The sequence below is a fragment of the Hylobates moloch genome, unplaced genomic scaffold (assembly GCF_009828535.3).
Source record: "Hylobates moloch isolate HMO894 unplaced genomic scaffold, HMol_V3 SCAFFOLD_2, whole genome shotgun sequence".
Lineage (NCBI taxonomy): Eukaryota > Metazoa > Chordata > Mammalia > Primates > Hylobatidae > Hylobates > Hylobates moloch.
This window is the reverse complement of record NW_026652277.1, coordinates 97,594,475-97,618,778: the sequence shown is the minus strand read 5'-3', so window position 1 is coordinate 97,618,778 and position 24,304 is coordinate 97,594,475. Positions and strand designations below refer to the sequence as shown.

Below are 24,304 nucleotides of genomic sequence, written 5' to 3'. Positions count from 1 at the left end.
AGGGTAAACATTGATACATTTTAAATATTAAGACATTTTAAAAGTATTTGTATTAACATTGTTTTTCCATTATCTCCTATTAGCCTAAATTTTCTGTTTTGCTCCAGCTTCTTATTATACAGGACTTGACAACCCCTCATGACTGAGGTTGTTGTGAATATTTTAAATGATAACCATCTATCTCTTGAAGAACTATCCTATCTTCAAGAACACTTAGGATTATTGTGAAAAATTATGTTTCTGGTAGCTGATGGAGAGTAAGGAGCGAGAATAAATATTTTTATGTCAGAATTGCCTACAGATTTTCTGCATATTAATCAAAAGAGTTATTTGCAATGCCCGATTTTCGTGTTGTTTGTATAGTATGCAGTACTACAAACCCTATAGGAACAACTCTAGTAAAACACATACAAGATACATTAAATGAATTACTGTATTCTCCAAGCTACCACAATGTGGAGGCAAACATCAAATATAATCAAATCTCCAAAGACTGTTTTTTCCATTTTACAAAAAGATTAAATATTAAATGAAAATCAATTGCTTGTTTCTGAAAGAGGTATTCCCCTATATATAATGTCCTCATTTCTCTCTGAGTGTATATGCCAGATGTTTTTTTTTAGGAGAAATTTTCAGTGCTAATGGTTTAATAGATTACCTCTACTCCTGCCAGATGCTTTTACATGACTTAAGTTATAAAACGTTGCTTTGATTCTCCCCAGATTTACATCTGTCCCATACATTGCACGTTTGGAGACACCAAGTTTTACACAAATGTGTTTGAATTCTATTTCTGAAGGCAAATCTCCCACTCCATTGTTTTTGTTACCTGATACAACGTGTATCTTAAAATAAGAGTATACCAACATAGAAAATGTGAAATTAAAGAATGAGAAACACACAGATAATTTTGAAGTAAAAAATTGTTTGTTAATCTTCTGAATATCATGTTTAACTACTTAACATCTTTCAGTGTCATCCTAGGCTAGCTAGTTCAATTTGTACTTTTGCAGTGCATGAGTATTTGTAACCTAAAACGTCTTGTAAAATATAATTTGCCCCCTTATTTTTATGAACTGATTTGAAAGCTTATTATGAATTTCTTCTCAATTTCTCTTAACTCTTAACATTCATTAGACTTCCATTAGTGGTACTTAGACCTGCTTTTGCCTTCAGTAAGGTTTAAATTAAATCCTAAGAACGTAAGTGGTGAGACAGCAGAATTAACCTCTTCTTTGGCCAATATTATGTCTCCCACAATGGTAGAACGGAGTATTACATGGGAGGCATAGAAATGTCCTGCAAGGAAGTACTGCCCACAATAGCAAAGACATGGAACCAACCTAGATGCCCGTCAATAATAGACCAGATTAAAAAAAAAAAGTGATACATATGCACCATGAAATACTATGCAGCCATAAATAGGGATGAGATCATGTCCTTTGCAGGGACATGGATGGAGTTTGAAGCCATTATCCTCAGCAAACTAGCACAGGAACAGAAAACCAAACACTACATTTCCTCACTTATGAGTAGGAGCTGAATGATGAGAACACATGGACACATTGGAGAAACAAAGAGTGGGGCCTGTGGGTGGGGAAAGGGAGACTATCAGGAAGAAAAGCTAATAGATGCTGGGCTTAATACCTAGGTGATGGGATGATCTGTCTAGCAAACCACATGGCAGATGTTTACTAATGTAACAAACCTGCACATCCTGCACATGTACCCCTGAACTTAAAATAAAAGTTGGAGAAAAACAAAACAAAACAAAACAAACAATAAGCATCCTTCAAGGAAATATTTTTTAAATGGTATAAAGTAATTGTTTCACCTTTTAAAATTAAATCATGATTTAATGTTAAGGGTTCTTTAATCTACTTACATTTTATCTTAAATGAATAAAGTTACATCTTTATGTTTAGTACTGTGAAATAATTATATTGTTCTAATTTGTCATAATAATGTCTACCTTCAAGGGACAACTTTATTCTCATTTTCTAGCTAGTAATCAACGTCATTCTCAAACTTTCTTTGCTTTTCATAACCTTGTAGATGACTCTGATCTTTCTGTGGATATTAGTATAGGCAGTGTATACTTGAATACTATAGTTCTACACAAACTTATAGGAAAAAAATTTATACAGTACTATATGTTTTAAGTGTCATAGAAAATTCAATATTGGATTATCTTCAAATAGATGTTAATGTTACAATGACCCATTGTATTTAATCTATTTAAGGTCCCTGATACAATGTGTATCTTAAAATAAGAGTATACCAACATAGAAAATGTGAAATTAAAGAATGAGAAACACTTTTCCTTAATTTTCTGTCTTTTTATGTTCTAATAGATAAAGTGAAATTTTGACTGGAAACAGGAATATACTGTCATATATAAATATATTCAAGAGGTTCAGTTATTGACGAGTTATTTATATTGTTTTAAATACCTCTCAAATATTTTTGTAAAATACATGTGTATACACTGAAATAAGTAGATATTAATCTTATCCATTTATTCAACTTTTATTTGCTGAGCACATCATCTGCCCTAGGCACTATGCTAATTGATATAAATAAGCATTTCCTGGGAATGGTACATTTCCTGGGAATGGTACATGTTTTCTCTCAACTCACAGTATAGAAAGGGAGACGTGCATATATCACAAAGTATTGAATGCCACTTGAAATTTCATCATCAACATTGTATGATAAGAATGACAATATTAAGAGTTACTAATATTAGTATTTGCCAATTATAAATGTGCTCCCACCAGATATTAGCATCTTATGCCACTCATTCTTTGCTACATAAATGCATTATCTCATTAAACCTTTTTAATAATCTTGTCAAAGTGGTATGATTTATTCCATTTTGTAGATGAACAAAATTAGACCCATAAAAGTGACATTACTAGGAAATGTTTACACACCTGAAAAGGAATAACAACCGGGTTTGGAGGTAAAACATGAGCTTTCAAAGCCCTAACTTTCAACTTCAATAACATGTAGCCTCAAATTACAGTTGATCTTTTTTGCTGAGAGTATCAAAAAAGAATAAACAATTCTGACTAATGGGGTATATTTGGGTCTTCTATGATGGAATAGATGGTTTGGAATTTATAATTCAGGCAATAAGTCTTTGGAATATTTCAAATAAGAATCAGACCTAATTGAACATTTTAATTAAATAAAGATTATCTTATATAATACCATGTCACATTGTATTTTGTCATATTATGTCATATCAGAAGGCATTAGAGAAATAATTCATAAAACAGAGGGAAAGGAAGGGCAGAGAAGCATGTTGACAGTGACAGCTGATGGAGAGAATAGCAATAGGCATACTGCTAGCACAAAGTCACAGCCTAAGAATAATGGAGTTACTCTTTTAAGTATGGTACATATACCCAATTTATTTTTCTTGAAAGTTAAAATATGTGAAGACCTTCAACTTAACAACACAATATAATATATTGAATCATTTTAAGAAATATTAATTGAATGCTGTTTTATGTACCAGGCAATAATTGCTGAGGAAAATCAGTAGAAAAAAGAAAAAACATCTTGTCCTCCAGGTATTATATTTCATGTATTGAATATTTAAGTTAGTGTTAAAGAAAAAAAATGCAGTGACACTTGCTAAAGCACCATATAGAAGACTTATTCAAGGTAGGTAACAAAGGCTATTGATACTGGTGTTGGGAACATTGCAATGGAATTTTGCTGTGGAATAAAGAGATTGACCTCAGCTCTAAATACAGCATGGGGCAGTGGAAATTCATAGCCAAGGAGCAAAGAGGTGGTCAGCAGATGGAAAATTGCAGAGGAAGCCTCAATAATAAGGGAGATTCTAACCAAAATAACCTAACTGAACTCTTGCTGAAGACAGGCTGGAGTAATTCGATATCATCAGGGAGATTGTGAAGGATAAAGAACCTGATCGGATATTGAGCATAATTAGATATAAAGGGTGGAGTGTTCTTGCTTAACTGACTTTGTTAGGATTCTTGCTAAAATTGGTCTTTACGAGGAAGTGCACAGATGGGACGAGGATAGGGTTTAGGAGAATGACTAAAGTTTGGTCAAAGAATCTTATTAGTTACTGGGAAGTACTTCTAGAATGGCATTTTAATGAACCCCAAGATTCTACTTCTTCCTTAAAAGCAATAAGAGTACTGGCAAAAATTATCAAAATCAACTTTCAGAACTCTGAATATTAACAATGGACTTACAACAATCTGAGGAGCATTTAACTACGGAAACCTGATTTTGGGGGTTAGTGTTCATTGATCTAATTCAGATTTTGTTCAGCCTTTTTCCTAGGGCATTTCGTGATAACAATCTGTGGCAATTATTTAATATCACAGCTGATTAGGGTGCGATAACTAAAGGCCAAACAAAAAACCAAATTGAAAATTGAGATGCCTGTATGGGATTTGAACAGTTGAGATCTACTGCTAGAAATCTGGAAGTTCACGTGCATGTGCAGGGCTAGGCACGTGCTCAGGAATGACAGGCTAAATGACCTAAAAAACACTGATCTTTCACCTCTAGCTGACTTAGAGTCTTTTCACAAGCAGAAAATGAACACTAAAGAAAAGTTAAAACTCACCTGCCAGAATGTTGAAGATATGCTACAAAATACACACAACATCCCTAAGAAAAAAACGCTAAACTATGTTGTTTTAAGAAACTTAAGGAAACCTCTGTCCAATCGTTAGTTGACAACTAAGCTAACTGAGCAGATTTCAGTGGCCACATGTCACAAAAAATATAGACTTTACAAAATTTAGGAAAGTCACAATAATTATTGAATCATTCAATAAATATTTGTGTTAGGAAATTCATAAGTAACAACAGCAACAGAAACAACAACAAATAGCAACAACATCTTCTTGGGAAAGAATTTCAAGAATTGCCAAATTGCATTATATAAAATGTCCAGATTTTAACATAAAAATTCAAGGCATAAAAAAATAGGCGTAATCCATCGGCAGTAAAATAAGTCATATAAACTGTCCCTGAGAAGCCCAGTTGTTGGACTTACTAAATAAAGACATTGAATCAGTAGTAATAAGCAAATGTGTCCATACAATGGACATACATATGAAACGTATGTGTCCGTACATATCCATACAATGGAATATTATTTGGCAATGAAAATGGAATGAAGTACTAATACGCATCACAACATGGAGAAACCTTAAAATCGTTACAAATGAAAGAAGCTAGTCACCAAAAGCCACATATTTTATGATTCCATGTATATATGAATTACCCAGAATAGGTGATTCACAGAGACAGAAAATAGATTAGTGATTTGTAGTGCTCTGGGGAGATGGGAATGAGTAGCGACTGCTAATGCATATTGGTTTTCTCTTGGGGTGATGAAAGTACATTAAAATTAAATAGCAGTAATACACTTCAAAAGGGCATATACACTTCAAAAGGGCATATATTATTGTATGTTAATTTAATTATATTTCAATAATGCTGTTTTAGAAGTCACTATTATTAAAAGAAAACTTCAGGATCATTTTGATGTGCAGTTGTAACATGTTTAGGAGACATAGATTAAAAATCAATTACTACCTAATGCAATTGAGTGAAAATAAAAACACAAACTGTTTACCTCTGCTCTGACACCACAACAATCAGCACAGAAGACTTCTGTGACCAAATGCATGAAGACTTTTTTCTCACCAATAAATGAGCAATGATTTCTATTGCCAACACCAGTTGTGTGTCCTCCAATCCAACTCAATTCTGATGTTATCTACTGGGAGATAGCATCAAACCTGGAAGGTTGAGTCAGTTCCACAAGACCGCCCCCCGCCGCCACCAACTTCTGATGCCAGTCACAAGGCCTAGGTGGTTTTATCTCCACTTCTGACCAATTGGCTCACTGGGAAATACCATGACTCCCTCTGTAGGTTCAATTACTTTGATAGAGCAGTTCACAGAACCCAGAGAAACATTTAGTTACATTGACCAGTTTATTTAAAAGAATATGAAAAAGGATACAGATGAAGAGATGCATAGTGTGAGGTATACAGGAAAGGTTGTGGAGCTTCCATGCCCTCCCCAGGCATGTCTTCCTCCAGGAAACTGCACGTGTTCAGCTATCCCGGAAGCTCCCTGAGCTCTGTCCTCTTGGGCCTTTTACGAAGAGTTCATTGGATAGCCATGATCAATTCATGGAAAACCATGTCAAAATGTGGTTAGACAAAGGGGTATGTCTGATTTAATACTGACAGACTGATGGGGTAACCCAGTAAGGCATGTCTGTTGATATTACTCTTGGTCTCTTCATGCAGCATTCCTTCCTCTCAGGTATGCAGCAGGATGCCTTATGAAATGGGGGTCTTATGACCTTCAATCAGATAAGGTAGGTCAGGGAATTTCTTTATGGCCAGGTGCAAGACAAAAATGTTGGGGGAGACTCTTGCCTTGAGATGTAAAGCAAAAACAAAAACAAAAACAAAAGTGAACAGGAATGCAGAGAAAGTCGGAGAGAGAGAAAGAGAGATACTGTTTTCTGAGGCATGCTTCTGAGGTCTAAATTGTTCCAACATTATAAAAAGGCTATGGGAGTTATGAGCCAGAAACTGTAGATGGAAATCAATATGTATATAATATCACAACAATGCATGATTTTATATAGTGTTCAGTTTAATATCGTATTATGTTCAATTTGGGTAACAAAGGTAAATGATATGTGGAAATTTCAATCCCCATTAATATTAACTATTCCATCCCTCTATGATATGACCTTGGGTGAATTACAAATTAGTCAACATATATAAATATCCTTAAATTCTTGAAGATTGCTTGGGTTCAAATAAGACATTAATAGCCTGACTTCATGTCTTAGTTCCTTTCAGCTGCTGTAACAAAATGTGATAATCTTGTTAGCTTATTAATAACAGATATTTATTTCTCATAGTTCTGGACACTGGGAGGTCCAAGATCAAGGCACCAGCATATTTGCTCTGCAGTGAGGACTCACATTCTTGTTCATACAGGGAGTCTCCTAGCTGCACCCTCACATGGTGGCAGGAGCAAATTAGCTCAGATCCCTTGGGCCTCTTTTATAAGGGCACTAATCCCACTTATGAGGTATCTGCCTTTATGACTTCATCACTTCCAGAAAGGCCCCACCCTCTAATATCATTGCAATGGTGATTAGGTTTCAACATATGAATTTTGGGAGGACACAAACATGAAGACCATAGCACTGCAGATTTATCCTTCTAGCTATCTACCTATATCTATCTGTTATCTATCTATCATCTATCTATCTATCTATCTATCTATCTATCTATCTATCTATCTATCATCTATCTATCGTCTATCTGTCTATCTATCTCTCTCTCTATCTCTCTCTCTATCTCTCTCTCTATCTCTGTCTATCTATCTATTATCTATCTCTCTATCTATGTCTCTCTCTCTCTCTATCTCTCTCTATCTCTATCTATCTATCTATCTATCTATCTATCTATCTATCTATCTATCATCTATCTATCTAATCTATCTATAATCTGAGGTTTAAAGTGTTCCAACATTATAAAAAGGCTATGGAAGTAAAAAGAAATTTCTTTTTACCTTCTGGAATTTTTACCACAGAAATGCAAGCAAGGAGAAGAGAAACCCACTGAGGATTAAGGATCTCTGTCCCAAGAGGCAAAAGCATTCTGAATGCTCAATCATATCTACAGTTAATGGACAAACACCGTTCATTACCTGGTGAACATACAAACTTCAGCAATTTGGAATGGTGAGAAAAACAAGGATAATATTTGGTAGAATCTGAGAAAACTGACAGTAGAGAACGGCAGTCCCATTCTTTCTTATTTTTGTCTGTCTGTTAAATTAGAATATCCATCACTTTAACATATTCAGAAATATTGGAAAGTGTAGTTCTATCATTCTCTTAGCCCCATTATTCATGTATTCCTAAGAATGAATAGTGAAGATGGCAAGATTGGCATAAACATATGGATATACCTATTTTCTTTCTAGTTGTACTGCTGTGTGGTTTACATAGTCATTGAGTGCTCCTGTCCTCCATATAGTAAACCCACCAGTGGTATCTGCTGAGTTCTGCATACTAGAGATGAGTCTTCTGGCAAATTCTTTCTGCTACACACTACTGAGAGCCCAAGAGCCATTGCAGAGTCATTCCTCCTTACAGATGGTTAAACCTTCAGATGCAAACTTTTCCTTGGGTGGATTGTTCCAAGATCTAACTTGGAGGAACCAAGATATAAAGAAGGCAGGTTCAGTAGTACTGGGACATGTTTAAGATGCGGGTGCTCGTGGCAGGTTACACAAGCTTTTCTGAGATGCTGTCTTCCCTGTGATCGTTGATTTAGAAGCTAGAGATGGGTCTGTAGCATTTATAACTTATTAGTAGATATAGTCACTGGACAAGTCAAGACAAAAATTAGAAAATTGATGAAGTGTCTAAAACATTTGTGTACTCTTCCCTTGATCTACATATTTAGTCCTACAGCTTTGGGATGCTAAGCATCATTAATCATTCACATTAAACCTTGTTGCAAAGTAGCCTCTACTGACATTGTTGAATAATTAACTCCCCTTGAATCTGCTGCTAATTGCTATATTTCATGGGGTACTTGGTGGCAAGTGTGGCTTCTTATTAAACACAGTCCTAAGACACTGACACTCCCTTGACCATCACTAGTGCCACAGTCACCATTTGCCACTGGTTTTTCCACAGTTTTCCCAATAGAGAAAACACTGCTCATACCACAGGAAACGGGAATCCAGATAAATAAGAAAAAAACAAATCTTTCAGGGGAAAAAAGCATAGATATAAAACAATAGGAAGAAAAGGTCAAAATCATGATTCATCAACTGGAGTTACTGTTAATAAATCGTGCCATATTCAGTGAGTCAGGCAGGCAAGGTCATATATAATATAGACCCAAATTTATAAAACCAAGCTCTGTCTCCCTGTCTTTGTGTATGTGTTTGTATGTGTATGGAAAAGCATTTTAGTGAACCAGGATAACCTAGAAGACATAATCCTCAAGGATTGTTTTTTATTTTTAAAAAATTCAGCTTAATTTATTATTACTTTCTTCTAAAAATATAATACTGATAAGTTCCATATATTTTTAGTAATTTTAAAATAATTAAGATTCCTCTAATGAGGAATTAAAATATCCAACCCAATGTACTAGTGAAAACTTTGAATGGTTTAGTGTCGTGGCTTCCTCTCCATCCCTCTTGAACCAGTCCACCTTCAGCTCACGTGACAGAAGACTAGGAAGCCAGCCCGCATTTAAGAAAGTGGTGTTGTATATTTATTCTATTTTAGTTTTTTGTCTTTCTATTTTTCTTCCACCACCTTTGATTCTGAACACTCCAAAGTTGGAGCACAGTGAACATGAGGAGGCAAATAGGCAGTCAAGTGCTGAGTTAACAGGCAGTGTTATAGGCAGACATCATACTCTATGGACTTGTAATCAGTATAATTTTTATGCTCTTCTATGACTGCTATTATGTGTTCTTCAGAAAATCAGCTGACACTTGGGAACCTTTTACCTTCAATTTCCTATGTTGTCATCCTGACTCATTGCTTTCTAATTTCCTTGCACTTCTGCATCTGAACATAACTCTAGCTTTTCTCTGGTGCAGTATGCTGACTTTAGCTCTTAAAAGGAATTTGAGAAAATCTTATCCTGACTCTCTATCAGCTGTAACTCATATCAAATTCAGAGGAAACAGACAAAATGTTTGTTTAACAAAATCTGAAAGTACAACATGGTGAATCCAGCCATCTCAAATTTGGCTCACCCCTCAGCAGCTAGCTTTGCAAATCTTTTGCTCTAAGGTTTGTAAGGTGAACACACACACAGATCTACATCAAGTGACAAATTTCAAGCTCTCTAAGTGATTCTGCTCAAGTACCTTCTACTAAGTGTATGATGAAGAGCAGGAACAACAAACCATTACCTCTCTTAAAGTAGTAAAGCTCACAGGTCAACGAAAAAATTATTCACTCCTCCTATGCTTCTTTTCTTAGCCTTTTCAAGCTCGTCTGAAGTGTAGATGTTGGTTGGCAGGTTTTCTGTCACTAATGTTTTGCAATTCCAGCAAAATGGCATAATTGGAATGCAGCATCAATTGTTTTCAAGCCCCAGCTGAAACTGATGTCATAGTTTTCTAAATATATCTCTTGCTTATTTATCTAAATATATCTCTCTCCCTTTTTCTGAATGTGTGTAAGTGGGTGTCTTCCCAAATAGGAAATTCTCCTTTACTTAAATATTTATGCCTAAGTGTCCTCATTAATCTTCTTTACTGTCAGGCTGTTAATAAACACATATAGAAATAAATGATCAAGTTTCCCAGACAAGGTAGAATAACAAGGATTAAATGTACACTTACTTTTGAAATAAAAACAAAAAAAGATGGACACAATGTATGAAACAATGGTTTCAGGCAATAGGCCATCAGGCAAAAAAAAGGTGATTCTTGAGAAAAGATACAAAAGAAGATGGGTCCCCAAATTGCCTCACATCACCGAAAAAGAGTTTCCAGGGCAAAGAGAAGGAAGAGTGAGCCCAGTCAGAGGCTGATAGACTCCACATTTTGAAGAGATAGAGCTCGGAGCCAAGACAGACTGAGGTGTCTTGAGTTCACAGGGAAGAGTGTCAGAGAGGAAGCTGCCACACAGAGAAGAAGCTTTGGATAGCCAGTCATCAGAAGTTTCTGCTAAAATCTTTAGCTGAGTACTGAGGACCACATATGTATCAAGAGACTGTGTGAAGCCATGGAAATAATTACCACCACCACCTATGACAAAAAGAGCAAGGAAAGAATACCGAAGGCTCTAAAATGGCCAAGTGCTGTTCATGTTTCTACTGGCAAGAATGGAAAACTTAACAATTCACAGCTTATTTGATAGGATATTCTAAAAGGTATTGCCTTAGCAGTAGAGCAAGCAAAATTAGTCCTAAAGATGTGCATAATAAAAAATTTTGAGATATCTTCATTGTATCTTAAATAAAAGCCCAAGAATACCTACATAAAAAGTTAAGAGCAGATGAAGTTAAATGGATAAATAGACTAGATAGCATAAATAAGAGATAACAACAGAACCTGGAATAATGTTGTTTGGATGTCGTGTACTTTAGGAACTATTGAAATAAGATGACTGTGAGAAATTGTGTACTACTTGCTTTGTAATTTAAAAACTTCTGATAAGTGAAACCACATTTTTTTTTTAATAGGGCCTCACTCTGTAGCCCAGGCTGGAGTGTAGTGGCACAATCATGGCTCACTGTAGCCTTGACCTCCTGGGCTCAGGAAATCCTCCCACTTCAGCCTTTCACATAGCTGGGACCACAGGTATGTATCACCATGCCCGGCCAATTTTAATGATTTTTTGTTTTTGTTTTGGTAGAGATGGAATCTTTTTCTGTTGCTCAGGCTGGTCTTGAGCTCCTGGGCTCAGGTGATCCTCCCACCTTGGCCTCTCAAAGCCCTGGGATTAAAGGTGTGGCCTGCCGCTCCTGGCAAAACCACATCATGATGGGAGAAAATGTGTGTTAGCATTGGACTTACTTGACTACAATGATACAAAAAACTGATCAAAAACGAAGTTCCTTCTTACCTGTGTCCAAGTGACCCGTAGGAGCCTTGTCCTTCGGCAGCTATATGAACACTGTGTTAATGAAGAGACAAACATCAGTGTTATGTGGTAACTTTTGGAGATGTTCATAAGATTGACAGGTTGTACATGCACTACATACCTATTTGATTGGCTAAAACAAACTAACAAAACCATTGCTGGACAAGGCTCTGGAGCAACTGGAACTCATAGAGTTCTGGAGAAAATGTAAAATGGTACACAAGTTTCAGAATGCAGTTTAGTAGTTTCTTCCATAAACATTCACTTACAACCCAATACTATCCTAGAGCTTTTAGAAATTGTTGTAAATGTATTTTATAATTTACATGCAGTAGAATTCATCAATTTCTAAAGTTTCATTTTTTTTTGTTTTTCTGTTATAAATGCCTTTCAGCCTAAAACATCTCTTGTAGCATTTCTTTCAGAGCAGATCTATTGATGATGAATCCTCACAATTATTCTCCATGAGATAAAATCTTTATTTCACTCTTATGTGTATAGAACTGCTAGTTGACAGTCCATTTCTTTCAGAATTTTAAATATTATTCTACTGTCCTCTGGCTTCAGGGTTACTAACGTACAATTCTCCAAGTCAATTCAATTGTTGTTCCCCAATATGTATCACTGTTGTCTGAAAGCCTTAAGATTTTCTTCACCTTTGGCTTTGTTCCAAGTCTTTGCTATTGTGAACAGTGCTGCAATAAATATACGTGTGCATGTGTCTTTATAGTAGAATGATTTATAATCCTTTGGGTATATACCCAGTAATGGGATTGCTGGGTCAAATGGTATTTCTGGTTCTAGCTCCTTAAGGAATTGCCACACTGTCTTCCGCAGTGGTTGGACTAATTTACATTCCCACCAACAGTGTAAAAGCATTCCTGTTTCTCAGTTTTTGACAATATTTTAATGGTGTGTCTAGTCATGGTTTATTTTGAGTTTATCTTGTTTGAAATTCACTGAGTCTCAAATCTGTACAACTAATTTTACCAAATTTGAGAAGTTTTCCATAATTATTTCTTTGAAAATCTTTGCTGTACCAATCATTCGGAGACTACAATGACACGGAAGTTAGACCTTTGGATATTGTCCCATAGGCCCAGAGGGTTGGCGAATTTTATTTAGTTTTTATCTTCTTTAGATAGGATCATTTCAGTTGATCTGTTTCCAACTTCACTGACTCATACTTCTTTTATCACCAACCAGCTACTAAACCATCTTTTTAAAAAATTTTTCATATTGCAGTTTTTAGTTTCAAAAATTATATTTGCATCTTTTATAAGTTTATTTTTACCTGCTGTGAATTTCTATTTTTTTAATTCAAGTATATTAACAATTATTTTATCAAGCATTGTTATGGTGGTTGCTTTAAAAGTTTTGCTTAATAACAGCAATTAAGTTATCTCATGGTTAGCATTGATCATCCTTCTCCTTAAGAATTGGTAAAGCTGGATGCAGTGGCTGGTACCTGTCATCTCAGCTACTCGGGAGGCTGAGGTAAAAGGATCTCTTGAGCCCAGGAGTTTGAGACTAGCCCGGGTGATACAGAGAGATCCCCTTTGAAAAAACAAAACAAACAAACAAAAAAAAACGAAGAACAAAAAGGAGATTGATTTTTTTTTTTTCCCCTGGTTTTTGGTATATCAAGAATGCTTGCATAATGACCCTGAACATTTTCCTTCTTTTCTTTTCTTTTCTTTTCTTTTTTTTTTTTTTTTTTTTTTTTTTTTTGAGATGGAGTCTTGCTCCACTGGAGTGCAGTGGCGCGATCTCGGCTCACTGCAAGCTCCGCCTCCCGGGTTCACGCCATTCTCCTGCCTCAGCCTCCCGAGTAGCGCCCGGCTAATTTTTGTGTATTTTTAGTATAGACGGGGTTTCACCGTGTTAGCCAGGGTGGTCTGAATGTCCTGACCTCGTGATCCGCCCTCCTCGGCCTCCCAAAGTGCTGGGATTACAGGCGTGAGCCACCACGCCCAGCCATGCCCAGAACATTTTCAATATTATGGTATGAGACCCTAAATTCTCATAAAATCTCTTAAAATCCTCCTAAGAATGCTCATTTCGGTTCTGTTTTATTATGGTTTAGCAAGCAAGTATTAAATTAAATTCGGTCTGCAAATTGTCTCTCATCTTCTGTTCATAGCAGTTTTAGTATCAGTTAAGTTTCAAAGCCTTTGCTATACTGTTTGTTTTTCCTTCACGTGTGCCACTTAAGAGTTTGATCTGGGACTTGAATGATGGTTTAGATCCTAGTTAATTCTCAAAGTCTTTGTGTACTTTTCTGGGCGCGTTCCCTGCATGCACTCCTTAGAAAAATTCCAGTAATTGTCTCTGTTTGCATACAGATTTAGTAATCCCCTGGCAGATATTTTCCTTGGATATTTCCTCTTGTATTTCTTTCCCCCTTCCCCCACCTCCAGTATGTAGTTCCTAGGGCCCCAGCTCAGTTACCATGGGCCATATATGCAGATTTCTTTCGGAGTTTCAGTTTTCTGTACCATTGCATGCTTCCACACAAATGGTCCACAATAACTATTAAGCATCTAGGAAAAAATATATATAAAAAGAAAAAAATTTCTTTGAAAGAATTCCTCTCACGCTCTAGTACAACAGGCATCCCATTTTCTGTGTTCGGAGAGACAAGTTTTTCTTAGAGTTTTAGGTGCTCAGATTTTTCAAACTGCACAGCTGCAGTTTAATTCCATAACTGATGCTTACTTCAGGGCAAGGACAGAAAAGAAAAAGAAAGCACACACACACACTCACAAACACACACACACACGCACACACACACACACACACACACACACAGAGATTGAGAAAGTAAAAAATGGCCATTCTTCCCACATACCACACAGTCTAGGGCTGGCAGAGACTTTTCTCCACAAGCTCTCTGGCCAGAAAGAATCCTTTTCAAAGTTTTCTTAACACCTGACACGCATTTTCTTAATTTAGCCTGCTCTCCTGTCAGAGAATAAAGGGATAATAAAAGAAACCACCCAGGAAACTTATTGCCAGCATTTTGTTGTTCTTCAAATTTTAGCTTCCTTCACCAATCTGCCTGCTGTTATTTACTTCTCAGAGTCCTTAGGCAGTTTTTTTGTGTATTTTGCTCAATGTTTTTAGTTGTAATCAGTGGGAGAGACAAGCTGCAGTGGCTTACTCCATTTTACCTATAACCCAAAGTATCCACTTCTAGGTATCTAGACAAGCTAAATAAAGACATATAATTTCATACAATAACATAATAAAATGTGGCAACTTCATTTGTAATGACCACAAATTGAAAACAATGAAAATTGCTATCAACTGCAGTGATCATAAATTGTGATATACCTGAACAATGGATTATTACTCAGCACCTAAGAAGAGTGAACTATTGACACATGCGATGCATGAATGAATCTCAAAAGCATTATGCTAAGTAAAGGAATCCAGGCACGAAAATGTATATGCAGTTTAATTTCATTTAGAGAGTAGTCTAATGAAAAAATGTCGTGGCAGCGAAGTGATTGTTAAGGGTCACGGTGTAGAAAGGGCATCAAAAAAGGGGCACAAAAGAATGTTTTGGAAGTAAAAGCAATGTTCTATATCAAAATTATGGTGGCAGTAGTGGCATGACTTTATGCTCTTGTCAAAACTCACAAATCATACATTTGAAATTGGTAAAATTGTATTGCATGTCCATTTAAAATTCAGTAAAGATTATTTAAAAATTTAAACACAGATGCGATGTATACTATATTTTCTCCCTGTGTCTCTCTATTAAATTAATAGAGTATGTTATGTCTTGTGAGTTTGATTATCAATACAAACCTGAAAACACTTTGCGGTGATTCTAGAAGTAATATCATATGTCAAATGGACTCATTTGACATACTCCTCAATTTTGTTTAATATGAAGAGAAGTTCCTAAACCAATTTGCATATTCTCTTTTCACGATAATTCTTCCCAGTTGCCAAAATCTTCCCTAGAGGACTCACATCCACTTGAAGGGGACTGACAAAAGTTAAGTTTTATTCTATTTGCCTAAGTCAAAAGTCTTTAAGCTATTATATGGAATATAAAACTCTCACTCCCAAATGCCATGGTGGACATCCTCTTAGGCCATAAGGAAAGTAGAACTCAGAATCAATGTGACCCTTAATTGAAACAGTTTCATCTGTGATGTGACCCATTTAACTCATTTGTGGGTGACAAGGAATGACTAATTATATCTCTAAAAATCAGTAGCCAAATTTTCCTCTGTAATTAACTCACAGAAACTATATATTCATCAGTGCTTAAAATAAAAGTAAATATTTCAATCCATAGTAAAGAAAAAAAAACTAGGTATATGTACTTATATTTAATTGGAAACTATCACCAAAAAATACATTATGTTTTAGATGTAATAATTAAACATTATGCTGTTGAATAAGAATATTTTTCAAGCCTGAGAGATAATTTCAGCAGGCAACATAGAAACAGCTATGTCTCCCTACCAGATCTAGTCATATCCATCTTCTCAATTAAACCTTTAGGAATGCATTTAGTATCTGAAATTAATATTAGATATCAGTTCATCAAGCTGGATTTTTATGCTAAACAAGAACAAATAGCCAAATAGCAATGCCTTGGACAGAATTTGCAAATAGTAGACACTCCATAAATATCTGTTGAATAAAATAATTACATTTTTTGACAGATAAATGATTCAATGACATTGATAACCCTTAAGCTCCATGATACTCAAAAACAAAGTTGAAGCACTAAAAAATAAAAATAAAAAAGCAAGAAAAAACATCAGAAAAGGAGATATTCTACACAGGTCATAGAAGAGGCTTGAAGAACTGATGTTTTGATATTTTTTTATCTGCAATTATAATGTGAAGTGAGATTCTTGTCTCTAAAGTAAGATATCTCCAGATAAGTATGCTCTTCGATTTTCAAAACAGAAAAAATAAAGCAACTCAGCAACTTTAAAAAAAAAAGCACACAAATAACTCTTTATAAAAATAATACATTTTGATTTTTATAGTTTATGTACATTTATATTACTTTAAAATCACCACCATAAAATTATTACAGATTTTATCTTATAGTCAAGTGTTAACTATTGACCATACTATCTACTAAAATATTTGAAAAAGTAATTCTTCACCTCCAAGTCCATTCACTAGGAAGCTAATATTATCTTTGGGAGCCCAAACATTAGATTACGGGCATAATAGCACACCTACATTTCAATCCCAGCTTTGTAAATTAAACCAGTTATTTATCATATTTGGGAATGTTTACTCATCTCTAAATGGGGATACAAATACCTCCATTAGGAAGTGTAACCTCTTCACCAAGTCTAGTAATAGGTAGAAGATATAATATGGTTTTTCAGTAAATATCATTACTGTTAATTAATCAGACAAAGGCAGGCAATTCAGAAGAATGCATACTCTAGACCCCCATTTCATGGTTTCTTCACATATTTCATAACTTACAGGCTTCACAAAGGAAATCTCGAAATGGATTCTCCTCTCCATAAAACGCTTTACCTCAGCAGGTTTTTGTGATATCGGCCTCATAATTCCAACAGTAGTGATAACTAGAGAATAAAAACACCTGCAAAAACACTTTCTTGTTTTTAATCCTCCCTGGCCTCTCATCCCCCACCTTGTGTTTTCTGTCTTTAATCTCTTGTGGGTATTATCATAAACCACTAAAACAAGTCTCCTATTAAACTACAACATCTCTTATTTTTTGTGTGTGTATGTGTGTGATAAGAACATTCAACACCAGACCTAGCAAATTTTAAACTATTCAATATAGCATTGTCAGCTGTAAGCACTAAGCTGTACAGTAGATCTCTAGGACTTAATTTATCTTGTATAACCAAAACTTTGTGTCCTTTGACAAATATTTCCTCATTTCCCTCTCCACCTAGCCCCTGATGTTAGTCAATTTTATATTCTGCTTCTAGGAGTTTAACTGTTTCAGATTCAGCATACAAATGTTATGCATTATTTGTTCTTCTAAGTCTGGCTTATTTCACTTAACATGATGTTCTCCAGGCTCATCCACATTGTCACAAATTGTAGTACATCCTTCTTTTTTAAGGCTGAATAAGATTCCATTGTATGTGTACACCACATTCTCTTCATCCACTCATTTGTGAATAAACATCTATCTTTTCAAAACTACAATACCTCTTGTATCTTACTATCATTGAAAAAATAGTTTTCATTATTATAAGGTAGATCATTTTGTGAGTTTGACTTTATATGTGCCACAATCTATAGCTAAACATGGTTTTGACATATGTTGGGGAAGATGTAGTGGCATATTTCATTCTGCAATCAAGGATTTAAAAACTATACCTGAAAATATCTAGTTCAAAGCCTGATTCATATGAAGGTTTAAAAATCACTAATTCAGTTTAAATTGAAACAATAATGATTTACTGTGTTAAACACAATATTTTAAACATTTTAAACAAATTTGTTGCAAATAAACTGAAATACTCAGAAAAGGAACTATAAAAATACTCTCTGTCTTTGAAGTAACATTGTATGCTGTTATTTACAAACTTTTTCTCTAATCATTGCCAATGTTTTCTCTATATATCAGGTAATTGACTTACTTAGCATCATTGTGTTTACTTCTCAGTTACTCTTCATTGAACACTTTTCAAATGCATTCTATTTTTCTTGTTTGGATTTGGCAAATTATCTTGCTAACATTCTTTCAAAATGACTTTTAAAGACCTCTGTATTGATTTCATTATGCATTAGTTGAACCAACTATTGCAAACCTTTCAAAACACTATTGTTTTTTTCTTGCTTTGCAGCTTCATTTTGGGTATAATTGACAAAACTATTTATGCCCTTTAGAGTTTACTCCAATTGTTAAAGTTTTCACAATAACAAGCAATTGTTTCTTGGACCTATTCTTTGTTTTCTGTTGAATATTTTCTGAGTTAATAGTTTGAGTGATCTCTTTTAAACAGTGAAAAATCTAAAATTGCGTTGGTTAAAATTGCATTGTTTTTGTTTCTTTCAAATCCTGACCTTCAAAATGGAACATAATTTTAAAATATAATTACTAGAATTGAGTTATCATCTAATCATAGTAAGTAAACACCTTTTTGTATTTTATGAAAATGAGCTTTAACAAGCAAGAGAATGAAAACATCTCAAAACTGAAAGTAGTATCTAACACGAATAGATATTACCCTTTAAAATATGAGTGATCAAGATAAGTTCAGAAAATGTTCAATATTCCAAATAACCCTCCCTCCCCCCAAAAAAACCCATGAAAATAAAACATCATTGATAATATAATCTGTTTATTAAAAATAAAATGTTATGGGCTAGGTTTTGATAGTATGAAGAAATTGGCATTGTTAGACACCACAAAGTTAATTTAAATTGTATCAATGTATAAACACAGACATAATACACACATACATAATTATATATGCATATACATATAGGTATAGGTACATATACCTATATGTGTATGTATATGTGTATGTACAAATACGTGCACATATGCATAAACTCATATAAATGTATACAATTTAAATTCACATTAGTACCAAATATATGTATATAGGCATGTGCGTTTCTCTGTGTGTGTGTGTGTATAAAACACACAATTGCCCTTCGATATTCGTGGGTTCTAACTCCTCATACTGACCTAGCCCCATATATAAAAGACAGTATTTGTGAGATGTGGAAACCACTGATACTGAGAGACTGGCTGTAGTAATCCTGGCTTTTGCAGGGCCTACAGTGGAACTTGAGCATCAACAGACTTTGGTAGATGGAGGGTCCTGGAACCAGTACCCCAGAGGTACCCCAGGATGATGGCTGTGTATGTAAATATTTATAAGTTTAAATATAGATTGTGTGATGAAAAACCCTTAAATACGGTGAGTTCTTTGGTCCCAGCCAATTTTCTTTAACTAATTTGTATTCACAAACTAATAAGATGCCCATACAATGATATAATTTCAAGGTTGTTCTGTGAAGTTTTATTCATGGTAGAGACAAATGAAAATAATATTGATGTCTAATGTCAAATAATTTGTTAATATAAGATAAAGTCTATAGCTATTTTACAGTGTAGACTAATATACAAATATTAAGAATTATATCTTAAAGGACATGTAACAGATATTAATAAGTGAAATTATAAAAAATTATAAAGCAATGCATGTATACAGTATAATACTAATATATACTAACATAAACACATGTATATAAGTACACAATAAAATCTATTACTTAAATTAATATTTAATTTTCATGAACAACTATTATTCCCTAATTCTATTCAACTATTATCTCTAGATAATTTTTAAATTTTTGTTTCCACAGCTTCTACTTGATAATATATAATTTATAAATATAAAATTTTTTAAAAGCAGCTCTAAATACATACACAGACACATTAAAAATAAGAGATTTTTTTTCTTGTTCAAATAATTTTAATCTTAACATTTTATCTGTGTTTTGAACATACAAATAAGGAAAATTATTCCTAGGATGAGACGTTGCCTTGCTTTTTTCTAGAAGTGGAATCTACACTCTGAAGCTAGAAGAAGAGGTCCTTCTTGAAGGAAAAGTTCCCTGATTGTTCATTGCTATTACCAGTTCCTGAACCTCTGTGGTAACACTAGTTTGAGGAAAGCAGTAGCTACCATTCTTAAAAGAGTGATAAGTGCATCCTTTTAAAGTTGAATCTGCTAAATAGGAATAGCCTATCTGTCTTTTCTTGCTATTTAGTGTAGTGATGCTTTTATTATAATGAGAAATATGGTCTAGGAGGTTGGCTGAGTGGGAACCATTGGGGTAAGAAAAGTGAGCCCATTTGCTAGGAAATATGCTGTATTGTATTACTCAGAGGGCTTTCATGAAAAATTCATTAATGCAAAAAGCAATGATGGTGTTTCATGACAAGGATGTGTCATATGCCAATAGATGAAAATAAAATTTGTGTGTAAATTGTGATACAAATTCAGTGCAGCAGTCAAAGTGGATGTAATAGTCTGTCCCCTCTTATTTCGCAGTTTGCATACTCAAAGAACAATTAGCCTGCCTGTATGCATTCTTAGGATGCACAAATATACATACATATATACACGTAAACATAGGCATATACATATAAATATACAAATACATACAGATGTATATATAATTGTAAAAAATAAAGCTTTTAGTCCTAAAAATCTTAGTATTTTTATGGCTAGGTAATTTAAAACTTTCTCTTTGAAACAAGAGTAATCATACATATTTTTAAAGTAGAACTTTAAGATGGAATACAGGAATAATTCAGTTTGCCAGTATTTGGTTAAGAATTTTTGCATCTATATTCATCAAGGATATTGGTCTGTAGTTTCCCATTTCTGTTATGTCCTTTTCTAGCTTTGGTCTCAGAGTGATACTGGCATCATAGAATGAGTTAGGGAGGACTGTCTCCTTCTGGATCTTTTTGAATAGTTTCAGTAGAATTGGTATCAATTTTTCTTTGAATGTCTGGTAGAATTCAGCTGTGAATCCATCCAGCCCTGGGTTGTTGTTGGTGGTGGTGGTGGTGGTGGTAGTTTTGTAAATTACTGATTCAAAATCACTGCTTGTTATTGACTGCTCAGGACATCCATTTCTCCTGATTCAAGCTGGAGGGATGGCATGTCTCCAGGAATTTATTATTTCTTTTTGATTTTCCATTTTCTGTGCATAGAGGTGTTCATTGTGATCTTGAATGATCTTCTGTATTTTTGTGGCGTCAGTTGTAATGTCTCAATTGTCATTTCTAATTGAACTTGTTTGAATCTTCTCTATTTTTTTCTTGGTTCATTTAGCTAATTGTCTATCAGTTTTGTTTATCTTTTAAAAGAACCAGAATTTTTTGTTTCATTAATCTTTTGTAATTTTTTTGTTTATATTTAGTTTAGTTCTGCTCTGATCTTTGTCATGTATTTTCTGCTGGCAGCTTTGTATTTGGTTGGTTCCTTTTTTCTTTAGTTTCTTGAGGTGTGACTAAAAACTAGAGAAATAAGTTTCTACATTGTCAATTTATTAGGTTGTTAATCTGTGACCTTTCGGACATTTTGGTGTAGACATTTAGTGATACAAACTTTCCTGTTAGCACTGCTTTTGTTCTATCCCAGAGGCTTTGGTAACTTGTGTCACTCCTGCAGTTTCATTTTGAAAAGGTTATTAAATTTCTATCTTTGTTGTTTAGCCCAAAATCATTCAGGAGCAAATTTTTAAATTTCCTTGTATTCGTACAGTTTTTAAGGTTCCTTTTGGAATTTATTTCTAGTTTCTGTGCATAGAGGTGTTCATGGTAAGTGTTGTTCTGCTGTGGTCTGAGAAGATATTTGATATGATTTTAATTTTTTAAAATGTATTGAGATTTGTTTGTGGCCTATCATAAGGTCTACCTTGGAAAATGTTTCATGAGGGTGAAAAGAATGTACATTCTGCAGTTCTTGGGTAGAATGCTCTGTAAATATTTGTTAGATCCATTTGTCCTGGAGTACAGTTTTAGCCCAGTGTTTTCTTGTTGACCTTCGGCCTCAATGATCTGTCTAGTGCTTCAGTGGAGCGTTGAAGTCCCCCACTAATACTTTGTTTCTGTGCATTTCTATTCTTAGGTTCAGTAGTAATTGCTTTATGAATCTGGAAGCTCTGGAGCTGGGTGCATATATATTTACAATTACATATTTTGCTGAATTGATCCTCTTATCATTTTAAAATTATCTTATTTTCTTATTTTTCTTTTTTTTTTTTTTAACTGTTGTTGCTTTAATGTCAGTCTTATCGGATACAAGAATAGTTACTCTTGCTCAATTTTGGTTTCTATTTGTGTGGAATATCTTTTTTCTATCTCTTTCTCTTGAGTCTATAAGGATCCTTATATGTTAGGTGTGTCTCCTGAAGACAGCATATATTTGGTTTGTAATTATTTTTTAATCCAGTCTGCCAATCTATGTATTTTAAGTGAAGCATTTAGACTATTTACATTCAACATTAATATTGAGAGTGAGGTGCTATTCCAGTCACAGTATTGATTGTTAACTAGTGACTTTGTTTTCTTCATTGTGTTTTTTTATAAGTTCTGTGAATTTTATGCTTTCAAGAGTTTCTGTTTCCATTCTGCTTTGTATTAACCTTTTGTTTCAAGATGTAAAACTCACTTTAGCATTTCTTGTATGGCTGGTCTAGTATTGACAAATTCTCTCAGCATTGCTGGTTTGAGAAAGACTTTATTTCTACTTCATTTAGGGAACTTAGTTTTGCTGAATATAAAATTATTGGCTGATAGTTATTCTGTTTAAGGAGAATAAAGTTAGGATCCCAAACCCTTCTGGCTTATAAATTTTCTGCTGAGAAGTCTGTTGTTGGGCTGATAGATTTTTCTTTACAGGTTACCTAATGCTTTTGTCTCACTTCTCTTAGAATGATTTCCTTCACACTGACTTTAGATACCTTGATGACTATATACATTGTTGATGTATTTTTTGCTATGAGTCTCACAGGAGTTGTTTGAACTTCATGTATTTGGATGTCTAAACATCTAACAAGACCAGGGAGTTTTCCTCAATGATTTCCTCCAATAGGTTTTCCAAACTATATTTTTTTCTCTCTCAATAACACCTATAATACTTGGGTTTGACTGTTTTATATAATTCCATATTTTTTGAAGACTTTCTATTTCTTTTAAATTTTATCTCAGTATTTTATTCATTGGGTTGAACAGTTCACGCTTCAGGCAAGTAGGGGGTGCCCATGGGTAAAAACTGGCTGCAGCTAAAGCAGGTGTGTAAATCCAATATCCCCATGTTAGGAAGAGGTCCCAGCCTTGATAGAGGTGCCTGGGTAAGCTCTCATTGAAATGCACTGAAGTCTTTTCACAGGAAAGGAAGGGAGCTACCCCAGCTCTCCTTCTAATCCAGCAGAAAAGCAATCAGTCTCCTAGTCACACTCCCGACCCAGTGTCCCAGCTATTTCAGATCACGCTAACACCCCTTTTTATCTGCAGGAATGCTGATGTTCCATGTAGAGAGTGAGTTTGACTCTACCTCTTATCTGAGCCTGAGCATGGAGGGCACTCCTCTTGAGGTGATGCAGTCACCCTGAAGTGTTCCAGGAAGGTTGTCTATTGCACTCATGCCATGCTCCCATGGAAGAAGCCCTAGCTGTGTCTTCAGTAGTGGGAGAAGGGGATTAGAAGTCCTCTTCTCCAAAACACTTCACTAGCACTGTGACTGCCTGATTGTTGGGGTAGAGCTGCAGACTCCCCACTGAGCCCAGCACTGCACCTGTACCTGTGCTGAAATAAACTTCTCACAAGTCGAGAGCTCACAGACTCAGGACTTCAGGCTGGTTTTCTTTGTCCTATGGGGTGCTCCCTCAATGTGATGCACTTCTCCTTTCCCTTGGAGTAACTGTCCCTGAGGGACAGACTACTGAGAATCCTTGTGCTTTTCTGGGCTCTTCTGGGTCTAGCTGCCGACTGGGACTGCCACACTCCAGGATGGTGCTGGGGAATGTCTGTAAGAGATCCAGTGATGTGACCTCCCCTCTAATCCCCTAGCAGTGGGTACCAGCATCCACAATGACAGGAGTGGGAGGAGAATGACATAG

At 35.0% G+C, this 24,304-nt stretch overlaps 1 long non-coding RNA gene across 2 annotated transcripts in view; it reads left to right on the top strand.

The window, feature by feature from the left end:
* Window positions 1-7,577: 7,577 nt before the first annotated feature.
* Window positions 7,578-24,304, top strand: part of LOC131381695 (uncharacterized) — a 62,190-nt gene continuing 45,463 nt past the window's right edge. The window contains exons 1-3 of one of the 2 annotated variants that reach the window (XR_009210580.1): window positions 7,578-7,783; window positions 11,271-11,388; window positions 19,434-19,523. This is a non-coding gene — a long non-coding RNA (uncharacterized LOC131381695). The remainder of the gene's footprint in view (window positions 7,784-11,270; window positions 11,389-19,433; window positions 19,524-24,304) is intronic. The other variant, XR_009210578.1, reaches the window with a different exon arrangement.